This window comes from Corvus brachyrhynchos, unplaced genomic scaffold (assembly GCF_000691975.1).
Source record: "Corvus brachyrhynchos isolate BGI_N302 unplaced genomic scaffold, ASM69197v1 scaffold542, whole genome shotgun sequence".
NCBI lineage: Eukaryota > Metazoa > Chordata > Aves > Passeriformes > Corvidae > Corvus > Corvus brachyrhynchos.
The window spans coordinates 1,380,322-1,395,307 of record NW_008236766.1 but is presented as its reverse complement, the minus strand read 5'-3'; positions in this window follow the sequence as shown (position 1 = coordinate 1,395,307).

Sequence of the window (14,986 nt, the reverse complement as noted above, 5' to 3'; positions counted from 1 at the left end):
TGAACCGAACTCCTCGGCCGGTTCTGAGGGATCCATTGGTGTAGCGAAAGTGCCTCCCTTGGAAATCCCTCCCGCGTCCGCGCCCCGTTTTCGGAGAAACTGGTGCGGCTCAGAAAGGAAGGAGGGGTCGTGGAGGCATGGGTTTGCTTTTGCGCGGGTGCCCGCCGTGCTGGGTTTAGGGTGGTGGGGAAAAAAAGAAGAGAACAAAAATCGCGAAGATGTGTCAAAGTTTTGTCAGAAAATCAATATAAGCAGAGCTGTCGCTCGTGAAAGGTCTAGGAAACATGTGTTAAGAAGAGTCGCTGAGGGAGCTGGGGGTGTTTAGCCTGGAGGAGAGGAGGCTCAGGAGGGATCTCATCACTCTCTACAACTCCCTGAAAGGGAGAAAGAAAGCCAGGTGAGGGCCGGTCACTCCTGCTGTGCCTGCAGAGGATCTGAGGAAATGGCCTTAAGCTGAGACAGGGGAAATTCAGATGAGATGTTGGAAAAAAAGTTTTCACTGTTGGGATGGTTGCCCAGGTTCAAGAGGCATCTGAAGCTGGAGCTGGATGATACGGGTTAGTGGTTTAGGGGTTACAAGGGCAGTGCTGGGCTGGTGGTTGGATGGGATGGTCCTGAACGTCTCTTCCAACCATGACGATTCCATGATTCAATGATTCTGGAGGCCTTGGCTCAGTCACAGAGTCAGAACTGAACTGCTTAACTTGGTCCTCTGTAAGTCACTTCAGTAGGCTTCATCCTACGAGCATTTGAGCACTGAAGTATGTCATGGTAAAATGAGCAATGCTATTTATAAGTTAGTGAGTTGTAAAATTTAATTGGCAGTATACAGTCATTCATTAACTCTCATGCCTTCATTTAGGGGACAGCGTGCAGTGATGTACTTACTTGAAATTTTGGGAGTTATTTTTGTGAGAGGAATTTATTGAACAGTCAGATCACACCATCAAGAAAAAATTTTCACAAACACCTCATCCTGGAATGACTGAAATGAAGGCACATATGAAAGAGAAAAGCAGATATGCAAATACAGAAAATAACAAAATTTAAAAGTGATACAATTTAGGAAGTTGATAAAGTGCACTATCTCTTTACAGTTATGTTAAACTTAAGTTTCAGGAAGTCTAGGCTTATCTAGAGTGTCTTTGCATATATGGAACAGCATAACAGACTTGCTTTTGTACATAATTTTTCCAAATTAGTATTTTTTCCATGATTGTCACTGGACTAAAACCTGGATTTCTCAGTTTCTCTTGCTACTGGCTTGTTGGTGTTTTTTTTTTGTTTTTTACATAATGCTAAAAACCAAAAATTATTTACCCTAGGTAGCTTTTTCTTATTACAAGTGTGAAAATTAGCAACTGATTTATGAAACTGAACTGTGAAGCAGCAATGAATGTCTGCCTTTCTAAGTAAGCACAGGAGACATATGGCCCAGATGACCCAAGTGGCAACGTGGCATAATTTTGGGACATGATGTCATATGCTGTTCTTTTATAAGTTGGCCAGATCTGCAGTCATACTCCCGTTCTAGATGTTGCCCAAAACGTTAAAAAAAAAAAAAAAGGTGAAATACTGTAGATTCAATAGCATTACAAAATGCTACAACAAAGTCTTTTCCCTGCTTTTGTGTCACAGCACAGATAACAAGATCAAATCTCAATGCTCTTTGTATCAAAGGAGCAAAGCAATAATGCCTCCAGCCAGGGAGAACTTAGGTGCTTAGCTGATCTAACAACTTACAAAGCAGAATATATCTTCTCTAAGAATAAAAATAAGTACTTCAAAGGACAGAGGGCTCATGACATGCATAATGCTCAGTGTCAGGTGTACAGATGTGAAATGCTGCAAAGACAAGCACAATGGGATGTGAGCTATTGTCAGCAAAGGTGCTGTTGCCCTGGAAGCTTGTGCCAGAGCTGTTCCTATTTGGATTCAAAAGTGAGGAGGCCAAAAAAAAGTCATGCAAAAGAATGTGTAAGCAATTGTCCACCCTGAGTACTCTGAAAAAGAAAACCTTGTATGTCCAGGAATGTTTGCATTGTCCAGGACATTTGTATTTGCATCTTTTCTTGCCCAGAAGTAGTAACAATTGTTAACTTCACAGCAGGAGTAATTACATAAATGACTCACAGAAAACAATAAATGCAGGATTCAGTCAAGATGGACATTTCATGTAGACAGGAAGCCCAATTTAAGAGGAAACATCCAAGAGGTTAAAAAAGAATTTATCACAAATCTGAACAATTTGTTGGTGGATTACATTTGCTGTGGGTGATTTAGTGTTAGAGAGAGACGAAAGAGTAAAGGTGGAAGAAAACTGCCACACCAGCAGTTTGAGTGGAGCAACCTAACAGACGGCAACTGACTTCAAATTACAGGGGACTGGTGAGCTGTGGCATCCTTAACACTGAAATTTTGTCAAGATTAAATAAATATACCCACTTCTGTCGCTTTGTTTGAAGAGTATTAGCAGGACAAAAGAGACATTAAGCCCACCCAGCACAGCACAGAAATTAGTGAGGACTTTGGCCAAACCTGTTTAACAAACAAGGGGGACATGAATAAATATCTTGCAAGATGCAGCAGATGAGTTGATAGGAAAATCTAATTTTGCGGTCAAATTTCAAATCTCAAGAGTTAACATTGGAAAGAAGTATGTCCTTTAGCCAGATAACCTCATCAAATTCTTGGTCTCAGACCAGGAAACAAATGTGTACGTGCTGCAGGGATTAGCTGCCCAGTACTGTTCTCTGTTGTGTAGGGATGCCTATAGACAACCTCAGGCTGCTGTGGGAGAACGGAGCCGCTCAAATTATCTCGGAAAGGGCAGCTGTGGTATTGCACAGGCCTCAAACATTGGATGCAAATCAGTCTCAATTACTCCTGAAGGTGTGCTCTCATACACTGTCTGTCTTGGGGTTAGCAGTCATGTACTTTCCCTGGAAAGCTGGAACAATAGCAAAGACAGTACTTGTCAGCTTTAATAATGTGCTCCTTGGAGCTGACTGTGGAGCGCTGCTTAGCCTGTGTGCCTTTCTGGGGTACCATTCTCTCTACTGTCAGTGAAAAGCCAGGAATGGTGTATAAGGAGAGAGCACAGCTATCAAAGATCACCGAGTTTGGGTGCATTCACCAGACGTTGCTAAAGAACTGTGCACAACTTTTTATGCCATCTATGTATTCAAAAAACCCCCCAAAGACAGTAACTAATAAATGCTGCTGTCAGCTGTTCTGTGCTGGAACAGATTTGACAGCAGCCCAATTGACTCCAGCTATGCAGAGTGTATTCCTGCATCAACAGCATTCCAAATGTCAGCCCAGGATTTGGAAAAAAATACTTGCACATGAAGGTACTTAACCAGTCCTACAGATCCAAAGGGAGTTTGGACAGGAGTGAGTGGATGAATCACCAGCACCCAAAGCTATCGTGAAGCTACTTTTGCTAAATCAAAGATGGCAACAGGAAGAAAAAGGTATGCACAGAAATACTGTGCTGATGTGCAAAGTTTGGAAATAACTATTTATATTAATTTTAAAAAAAGCTGAAATGGGATTAAAATATGAAACTACGAAATGAAATGTGATAGTCAACATATTTTGGTGTAAAATCATCAAACAAAGGTGATTGTTTGAGGAGTTCTCTGGTTTGGCTGGGGAAATGGTACAGAATAAGTATGTTTCTTTGCTTTAAAAGATCGTACTAGGCTATGACCCTGATCACATATTGAAGGGGATTGAGAACTGGCTAAATTACAATTTTCAGTTAAAAGGTGGTACGTGAAGAGTGATTATTTAAGGGGTCAATTTCTACTGGATTTCTGTTGATACCACTAGCAGACTCTATTTGATACTTTAGGCAGTTTTGAAATAAATACAAAAATCCCTGCAGATAATTGTGAGAATGACATAAGATTAGCAAAACAATCCTATGTGGATGAGATGAGATGGTAACCTGAAAAAGAACCAGAAATGCACTTTAGCAGAGGCAAATGTGAAGTTACACATAGAAGAACAGAAAATGAAAGATTGGAAGGATCATCAGGGATACCATGGGCATGAAGGTTGGCATGAGCTCCCAGCAGGATGTTGTGGTAGAAGACTTAGCACAATCTTTGAGTTGAAACCAGAGGTTTGAAGAGGGGGAGTGGGGAAGTGGTTTGTCCCTCCCTCTGGTGGGGAGAGATGGATCTTCCATTGCCAGAGAATAACACCAGCATTTGTGGTTTTTAGGTATTTACAAATTACAATGCATGAAATACCCCCAAAAGTTATTTGAGATTAAGAGTTTATTCTCTTCATCTGTGTGAGATCTACTTTAAATGTCCAGTTATGTTTAAGACAAAAGTTGTGGGGAGTCTTGGTTGCTGTTTGTCACTACAATTGTGTTGAGGTGAAACAGGGATTTAGCAGGCAGAGTAAGGGTGGTTCCTTGCAGAGTCCCTGCTCTGGGGCTGGCTCTAGCAAGGGAGCAGGATGCCATTGCATGCCCGAGCCATGGTTTCACGGCTCCCTTTAATCCCCTTTAGTCATCTGGGAGTTGGCTTCACCCCTATGGAGAACTTTGCTGAAATTTCTTCAGAATTTCGTTCAGCGAGGAAGGCACTATGCTCCTTTATGTAGCCATGAGCTACACCCTGCCAAAAACCCCAGGAGCCATCCCCACCCCCTCCAGCCAGATGGCAAGGCTTGAGCAGATGCTAAACCCCATATCCAAACAGGTTTCCCAGGGGACAGATGCTGAAAACAAGATTTGGCCATTAGCTGGTGGAAGTGCCTGCAAGAGGAACAGCAGGAGTAGCAACACTGAGATGAAGCTGCAAAGAAACAGTCTCTGTAATAGAGCCAGGGATATTAAGGTCCTGAGTAAATGCCAAGGAGACAGAGCGTTCTTAGAGCTTTCACAGGGCTTTTACACCGATGATTTATTTAAAAAATTAAAAACACCTCAACAAACAAACAAAACCAGAAAATAAAAAAATCTCTGATGTGTGATTCTTCGAAGATCAGAAAAACTGGATGTCTTAATAAACATCTCTTCAACGATGCAGGACTTCCTCATCATTTTATCAGTTAACTCTGGACAGCAAGGTGAAGAAAAAGAGAAAGATCAGGAAGACAATAGTGGGTACTGAACAGCTCTGTAGTGAATAAAGTTGTAAGAGGAACAAATGTCTAACAGGTGAAACTAGAGAATCACTGAAAAAATTCCCAGTGGCACTAACTGGTACTTTCTTTTTCCCAAGTGAGACTGGATGCAGTTCTAGAAGATATGTTTTAGTGAAAACACAAGCTGTGCTTCAGTCAAACCAACAAGATTAGTGCTTTAATAGAAAAGAGGTGCATAAAACTTGAACAGGATGTTGGACTAGATAATGTGACGGTGAACTGCACGATGTTTTGGGTTTTGCTGTTTGCTGTCAGGTTAGATCTATCTGCTCCTGAAGGCTTGGTTTGCACTATGTGGAAGTCCAGCTAATGCAGCCCACAACCTGCTTCAGGCCCTGTGTGACAGACAGTGAAGCAAGAGTGTCTGTAACCTGTTCACCTCCTCCTCCTCCCTCTTGCTCTGTTTTCCACCCTGTATATTTATATTTCATGTCCCTGAGGAAAAATGCCACTTACCGAGCTGCAGAATGGTGGATTGGTGACACCCTGGAGAGATAAGCAGGAGACAGCAACTGGTATTTGTGGCACTAAGATGACACTCACAGTTCATGCTTTTTTTTTACATTTTTGATACAGGTGCATAGGCACAGAAGTTACAAAGGCATCAATGGAATTAGTTATACTATTGTGAAATGAAAACTCGTGCTGAGGATCACAGAATTACAGTGTGACCTCAGAATAATGCCTGTGATCACAGTGTTTTCCAATAATATCTCTTTATATGCAGTATGGGAGTTGGTTTATTTTATTTTTGCAAGGAAACAAGTATGTCCTTTCCTTACTGTTCCTTACATAGGACCCCAGGCTTATTTCTTTTATGATTGTTCCTCAAATGGACAGCTGTGAATCCAATGTAATGCTGACTTTACATTTTGAGAAAGCAAATTTAAAGAAAATTTAAGTATAAGGGTTGTGTATCTATGAGTTAGTAGTGTTCAAGCAGATGCTGATTTTTAAAACACAAGTTTTCTAATGACGTTTTTTCAGCCAGGATGAAACAATTAACTGGAATTGTTCAGAAAGAGTTCTGAAAATACTCAAATTGGGGAACAGGAAAAAATTTCTAAAACTTCCAAAGAGTGAAAAAGTATATTTAAGCTATAACTTCAGTTGTATAATTAAATATGTGTGCAAGTGAGGCTTATGCAAGCTATATGTACATTTATCAAGCTATAATATTTAATTTTATTTAATAAGACAGAGACTTCAAGTTAGTCTGGTTTAGAATAATTTTAATCTTTATAATCCTATCCTGTTCCCATTTAAATTAAATAACAATGAGTACAGTAGAACAGGACTAGGATTTTATTATATTAAAAATTCACATCGAATAAATTCTCAGCACCTAGGGAGGGCTTTTCATATGCAAGGAACTACAAACACACATTGAGAATTTCTGTAATCTAGTAACACAGTATTCAGTCTGTGAACTCGTTCCAGTCCACACAACTCCAGGCAGTTCCCTCCAGGACACACCTGTGTTTGGGAAGTGTGCCAGCATGGCTTCTCGGGAACCTGTGAAGCATTTCAGATCAGTAAAAGTGATTGACCTCTAGTGATGACCACAATCTTAACTGTACATTTGGGATTTATTATAGATTTATTATAAAAAAGAAAACACTTTTTGGTTGTGTTGGCACGGTACATTATTCCTTTCTCTTAATTTTCCGTCTTTTCTCATCTGCCTTTCCCTCTGTCCTTCTAAACTTGAGGAGACAAAGCAAAGTACTCAGAGACTAAAGTTACTGATTTCTGTCTAATACAGGGGGAGCAGATAGATAGGCTTTTATGCAGGAAAAATGTAAAACCACTTTGGTTGCTTTACAGAATATAAAGCTGAGGTGAAGAATTGGAGCTACAGAGCCAAGTGTGTTTCTTGGGTCTGACTGCAAAGAGAGGAGACCGACTGGGGCAGGGTGAATTCTCTGCTCAAGAGGAAGCTTAGTAAAGGCAGGCATCAAAGAAAGACCCAAGGGCACACATGGAAGTGCTCACAGCTCACTGGGAGAAAAACTGAGGTGACATACAGAGTTTGTGAGCAGCAACTGGAAAGTTTATTTACAAGCACTAAAAGAAACATGCTTTTCTGTTTGATTCCTGACTCACTAAGTGAACCACAGCTTTTGATACATGTTTTTAAAATAAATAACATTTCATGAAACTACCTTACTTTTTCATGAAAATACTTTGCTATTAGAAATGCTTTTATAGATCATAAGCCTTAGATAGCTGCTTATGTTAAAAGAGTCAAAAATAACAAAATTAGGGTTGACAAGTATGGGGATTTCCTAGCTGAAGATAAATAACAGAATTTGAGGGTGTTAAACCCACATTTTTTATAAGAAATCACCTTAATTTTCTTTTTTTACTTGTATCTTAGATGTTATCTGGTTGGCACTTCTATTAGGAGTGCTATAAATTCTATTTATTCCTTGCAAAGCTTTACACTTCAGTATTGCTGTCCAAAAGGTTTTAATATGTTTTCTATTTGGCTATATTGTTTTAAATACCTGTATTTTCCAATTTAACAAAAGCAGTCATAATGCTGGGATGTGCAAACATAGGACTTATGCTGATCTGTGTGTAAATTGCTAAAGAAATACAGATGTGAAAACAAGCAATGAAATTGATATTACTTTGGCTGTGCACACACATCTGTGTTTCCTGGTGACTGTGGGTGCACCACTAATTGTTTATGTAGAACAACAGGTAGAACAGCAGGAGTAGCTGCTCACAAATCCACACTCCTATGGCTTCCAGGCTCTCGGTAGCCAACAGCTGGATTAAAGTTCCAGCACCTGCAGCAGCAAGGCAAGGCAGGAAACACAAGAAATATATTGCCAGTGCCCATGTCTTTGAACAAGAGTCCGTGTCTTTTCCAGGTGTTTTGTGTAACAAGGTGGAAAGTACTTGCACCTCATTTCACCTTTGGAAGGTACATGAATGATGCATGCAAGACAACATCATGTTCTCAGGATAGCAAGGAGCTGTGTCAGCTTCCTCTTGGGCACTCCTCATAATTCTTGGCTCCTGCTTGCCAGCATCCTGGTGTTCCACTCCCTGACCTTTTCTGTGCAGAAAGGATTCCTCACTTCAGAATGTGAAATGAGTTTTCATTCATGTTTCTGCTGGGTTGACAAGATAAAATAATTAATTGCTACAGCCAAACCAAGGTTAAAGTTTATTAAAGCATTTGGATGATAGTGTATCACCAGTACAGCAAGTAATTCCACACAAAAAAATGCTGGTTCAGCTACAGTAAGGATTTCTACAGAATAATGGCATACGAGCTTCTTGTAGTTCTTATAAAATCACTTACCAGTCTTCCTGGGGACTCCTTTTATTTTCTCTATATTAGTCTTGCTCTTTCAGAAATGATTACAGCATATTAGTTAATAATGTCTTACTCAAGCGTCTGACACTTCTGTTCTGCAGTGACTGGTTTTAGCAATTTCGTTGCAGGGAACAGGCCAAAAAGCTGATCTTGTGGTTTGTCCATAGGCAAAATGGGCCTAGTATTTCATGCAGTGGAAAGCATGCAAATTTCTTTATTGATATTTGTAGATCTGGATTTCTGCACTCAGCCAAGGTGTCTGACAGGAAACTTTTCTAGGACTGGGTGCATAAAGTTCAAAATTGAAATGAAGAGTTTTCCTTCACAGAACTGCTTTAGGTGAAAAGAGTCTGAAAAGATTCTTATCAGACCGTCCCCATTTAATCTCTAATCCTGATTAACAACTGATTTTGTGATGCTCATTTATTATGAAAGTAAGTGCTATCAGGCATATCATAGCTTTTTCAATTAATTTAATAATTTCCCATAAGAATACACATACAGCGAATCATTTCTCAGAATGTTGGCAGCTTTGCTAAAATGTTTCAATTAAATCACATTTTGACCCTTCTGATATTGCTCTGAATTTTAATTACTTTCAATTGCAGACTACTGGTTTAATGATGACCTGAATGTATTTCTTAAAAACTAACTGTGGGTGTGGCTGCATGCAGCAGGGGTGAAAGGTTTGTTCCTTGTGAACTGGTTGTTGGCCCACTCTTTATGGTTGTTTTCTGCAAGCACTTAGACTTTAGAGGCCAGATCAGGACAAACACTGAGCACTCTCACTGCAGACATTTTGTATCTCACAGAAAAAGCAATCTAGATGAAAACATGGCATGACATTTGCACATATTATGATTAGACCATGCATTCTTAAATTATGAAATGTGTACACATTGTAACAGGAAAAAAAACTTTTTCCCGTCTAGTCCGAAAAGCAATTAATACAATTTATCTGAAGGTTGCAGGGAGTCCTTGCAGTATGGGAAAGATTTAGAAGTTGTAAACTTTTTCTCTGGAAGTTTTGCTTTTTTAAAAAAGCAATACTGAGTTTTCCTACTTTTCCTTTTTCCTTATTCTGCTTTCTTCTGCAACGTTTCACACTCCTGCATTACCTGAGCAAGCTTCCCCATCTTCCTTTCCCCATCAGAACTGTCGTTCACATTTTCTTCCTGAATTGAGTGTCTGACTACCATGTAGTCAAAAAAAAAAAATCTTTGTCTGGTCTGCACGTCCAAAGATCCTAAATTTTTTCCTCTCTTACTCCTTTAAGATAGAAGAAATTTTCAATCATAAGCAATGATTCTCTTCAGCATCAAAAAGCAACTGTGTTTGTAAGCACAAGAAGTGAACAGCTTGGATTGGCCAACTGCTATAATTTCGGGTACATTGATGATAAGAAGAGATTCAGAAGCAACAGTAAAAGCAGCAGCACTTCAAACTGTAAATTTTGAAAGAAGGTTGATTAAACCAGTGCCCCTGTCACTGAAGGAACTACCAAGTAAGTGTGTAAGGCCTTGTGTCATATGAAAGAGGCTGCTCCTGCCGTCAGACCAGAATGTGTTCCTCTTGTGTGATGATGTGACATAGTTTACCATGGTATGTAGGTAAGAGAGAAATGTATTCCCAGAAAAGAGAACCCCAGGAACACAGTGCCACATGACCCAGTGCTGCACTGAGTGTCTGACCCTGAATTTCAGAGAAGCTGAGGTCAGAAGTCAGGTTCTCAGCGTTTCTGAGAAGCTCTGTCTTTATCATTTCTCCTTTGCCAGGCGTGGCTACCATAACATTCATGAAGGGAATGATGTTATTTAGGTAATTAATAACACTGAAGCAAGTGTTAATTTTACACTTTATTGGTCTGTTCTTCAAAACTACGTGCCTTTAATGCTGATCTGTACCTACTTTTCCAAGCAAAATGCATCCACTTTACACCAGAGAATGATTGCAACTGCACTGAGAGCAGGACATGGTCGCTGGTAATTTAACCACTCGACTCTGCCTTCAATACCTTCAGGCAATTGGCTGATTGACATTTCTGCTGAAAACCCAGGTCAGGTAACCAAGTGGTGAGTTGTGGAAAGACCACATTCCAAGGCCTCTAGAATAAATGAGGAATCTGAACTGTTCAGGTCTCAGATTTTCATTTTTAACCTTTCACAGTGTTTATTCTCTGCTTAGCATCTTATTCCTTTCAATTATTCTTTTATAAACACATTTTCTCATCTAGCTTCTTTCTTATATTAGGGGACAGAGTTAGGACGTCAAACCAGGGCAAATTAAAATAAAAGGAAGCTTTCTTTATGACAGTGCAACCTGCTTATCCTACTTAGAGTCAACAAACAAAACACAGAAGGGAAATGTCAATAGACAGTTACAATGATATTTTAAGAACCTAGCAGCAAGAGGAGATCATTCAGGTCCTGATGAGTTCCAGTAGGAGGTTCCACTTGGGCCTTTTTGAGTATAGTAGAAAAAGCAGCTTAAAAAAATCTTGATTGCACTCCGCAGCATTGATTTCTGTCATTACTCCAGCAGATCAGACATTGTCAAAGCTACACACCCCAGCGTGTGTTCAACACTGGGAGGTGACCTGAAGCTGGTTCTCCAGACCAACAATTTTTGGTTTAACTGAGCTGAAACTTCAGTTCCACGTTTGTAGAGGCAAAATCTGTAATGTCATTTAAAGAGAAATTAAAATGAGTCTTTGATCAGATTAAAGGTGGTGTTTTTATCAGCATGGAATAACTTAGGTTTGGAAACATTTGCCCTGCAGATGGGTATGTCCAGCTACATCACTGCTATAAATTAGAAGGAATCCTTGAAGGAACATATTCCTCCTTAGCAGGAATATTTGAATTTTCAGCTATGTTAGTATAAACTCAGCTTCAGACAGGGTATAAATCTGATAATTACATTTAAACCTACCCTAGCATTAAATATGAATCACGACTAATGGGTGTATCTCAGGATAAGGGCCTGGCCATTCTCTACACAGAAATTTACAACTGTGATCGTTATCACAAGCAATAAACACCAGCTCACAAACACCTCAGCTGCAGAGCAGAGCTGCATGGCTGAAGTGTTGTGCAGCTGCTTTTGAGTCAAGCAAGGACTCTCCCTGCAGCTCCACATCCCACTCTCCTGCTGCCTCCCTTTTGGCCTCTCCCGATCACGCTCTGCTCTGCTCTGTGTGGGCTCTGCTGTGCTCCACAGGTACTCCCAAGAGATTCAAAGGAGACTCTGAGCTAGAAGAAGGTGTCAGGAATATTTTCTTGCTTTGGAAATATTTTTGCCTTTCTTGCTACCTATCTTAAAGAGCTGACATTGGCTGAGCTGTTCAATATATTTGCTGCCTGAGCCAGTTCCCACAACTCAGATGCTGTAGGTTGGACCAAAAGCTGGGATGAGGTGATTGACAGGGGGAGGTGGAGTTGTTCATCCCTCTTCTTGTTACGAAGACTAAGTTGGTTATTGCTGCCAGGAGGACACCTGAGATTCCTTGTCCTGTGATGAGAACTCCCTCTCCTATCAGTATTTTTAATAAGAGGTTTGACTTTTTAGAGAAAGTGCTTTCCAAGACTGGGAAAAAAATGGAAGTAAGGCCTCTGAAGGTTGGAACTACATTTAAAGAACCTGATAGAGCTTTCATGTTCCTCATTTGGGGTGGCATAAGCTTATTACAGGGTATGTTTCACGCTTAATTTGCAGGAAGACAAAACCTTTAATTCCTGGTTTTTTGTATTCAAATAGAGGATATGAGCAGGCTGACGAGAAAAGTTTCTTTCCCCATTTCATGTACACCACTGACACATGCAATAGGAAAAACAAAAACAAAAAAAAAGCTCGCTATTAAGGGGATTTATTTACTATTAATTAGGAACAAGAGGTACATCAGAATTGAGAATCTCTTATTTTTACCATTTGGAATAGAAACATCATAGCTATCTATTTCATTGTGTTCCTAAGCAGTTAAGCAGTAACAGAAATAGGTACACACTATTGAAAATCTGGACTTTGCACATTTGTACATAAATCTGTGTATGTGTACACATATGTACACATGTGCAGGATGTACCCAAAATGTACAACTCTACATAAAAAGGACAATAGGAGTTAAGAATCGTATCTTCTATAAAAAAATACAAGGAGAGAAAGAAATCTGAATGCTTATGATCCCTGAGCTCAGATTCAACTCATTTTAAAGCTTACAAGTTCTGCTCTCGCTGTTTAGTAATTTTTTCAGCTTCTGTCTTTGAGCACTGGCTTTCATAAATAAAAGCTTTCATTAACTCTCCTTTTGGCTCCAAGAAATTTCTAACCCTTCATTCACACAAACAGCTACAAATAGGTGCTCATTTCTATTTATCTCACTTGTTGGTGACATTTTTCTATTAATTTTGATCAAAGCATTTGCCTTCCACCTTAAGTTGTCTCCTGTGCAGATGGTTACTCTCCAGTTACATCCTCAAACTCTTTACCATAACTAATGAAATTATGAGCTCAGTAAAACACTCAAGCCCCATTCCAAGTACAAAAGTTTATTTGGTTTAAATTAGAATTTAGGTATAATGACAATAAATGTTTGAGGTTTAATTTCTTGCCATATTTATACAAAATAAAAATGTTAAAATGATGCAGTTTGTGATGGTCAAAAATAAGACAATAATAGGGGAAGAAAAGGGTACTGAATCTGCACTTCTCAAGAAATTATACGTATGATTTATTTGTTGATTAGTGTTCCTGGTTTTTATCATTTTCAGCTAGAAGCTCTCAGGAGTAGGATTGCTCTCAGTCTCTCATCCTCCTTCCTCTTGCTGACAGCTAGCATGACTCAGTCCACAAAGCATCAGCAGAGTCAGTGAGTCAGCCATGTGACATGGGCTCTATCAGTCCATCGAGGAGTGACTTAGAAAAGAGGCAAACACAAGTTTTTGTGCGGAGGGAAGACAACTCTTTCAATCAGACAAAAATAAAGCATTTCATCCAACCACCCACAGAAGGAAGTGACTTCATGGAGCTGACCACATAGCTGCTGCCCTGGTGGATGTCAATCTATTTTGTTACTTCCCAGCAGGTCAGAAAAACATTTTGCTTTTTTGGTTCACAGATAATTTGAAAGAACTCCTAATCAGAGTTTAAGGTACATTTTCCAGAAACCATTTCATATAAAGCTTTTGGCTCATTCAGTCTCTAGTCTCTAAGCACAGAGAGTGCTTCTCCCACTGGTAAAGTCACTGAGCAAACTCCAACTGGAGACTGGAGCACTTCTCTCATTTCTCTGCTGGACAAAGCATTCTGCAGCATGCCTTCTGTGTCAGGTGGGGCTTAGAAAGATGCTCCAAAGACAGGGCAGGTTTTATGCTCTTTCTTATACATTATATATACAGGATACTTTATACATGATGAGAGTAAATCTATTTTCAGTCCATAGCTATTGTTCCCAGTGTGCTGTGGAATGAAGCTGTTCCTGGCAGTGCTGATCTCAACCACGTGTCAGAAATTTCCTTGGTACTTGCTGAGTTCCAGCTACCAAAACTCTTCGTGCTCTGAACACGTACAGGATGTGGCCTATGGCAGTATTTTTCATTCTTTACCTTCTTCCCAGTAAATAAATCTAAGTTAATCTTCTAAATAGAGTTCCTGAATTATTCAACTTACAGAGTGAGCCCTAAGAAACATTCCCCAGACACGTCCTTTTTTTTTCCTTGAGTGATTGCAGAGGTTCTGCTGGCATTTGTTAGGTGTGGACATCTTTGCAGGGGACTGTTCAAATTATCAGTGGATACTAAACACCACTGACAGTTTCAAAGGTTAGTAAAATAGACAACACATTCACGCCAGCAGTACCCCCCAGCAAGAAGAACCAAGAACAGTGAAGAACAGTTTAAAAGTCTGCTGATAATCCAGTCTAACAAATACAATTTGTGCAGTGCATATCAACTGCAAATTGATCTATCTAATGAATCTTTAAATTTCACTCTGGCAGCAATTCAGAGAGCTGGAGCTCCCTAACATTGAGATGATTAATCTTCTCTATTTTTAATGAGACATATACCAACACTGTGAGCTTACTGCAGAATGAGCATCCTGGGAATCATCTGCAGGCCATGTGCTTTCTACTAAATGGAAGGGGAAACATGGAGAAAGTCTGTATTGTTGAAATTGCTTCTTGGGCATTTTACAGTGGTGTCTTGGACGGGGGAGCTGCAGAGGATTCAGCAAGAATCAGAAGTTACTTGGCCTGTGTGTCAGTTTACCTGCATTTGGGTTACACAGAGGGGCTACACCATACAGAGCAGGTTAATTAGAAATCAGACATCCCCTGGAGCAGGTTCTGCCCAGCTCCTTGGCCCTGAGTGGCTACTGAACAACAACCACACCAAACTGGGATTCATACCCCACCGAACAATCTACCTCACCAAAAAGAGAGATGGCCCTTGCAGCATTTACCATCTACAGCTTTTAAATTGTGGTACT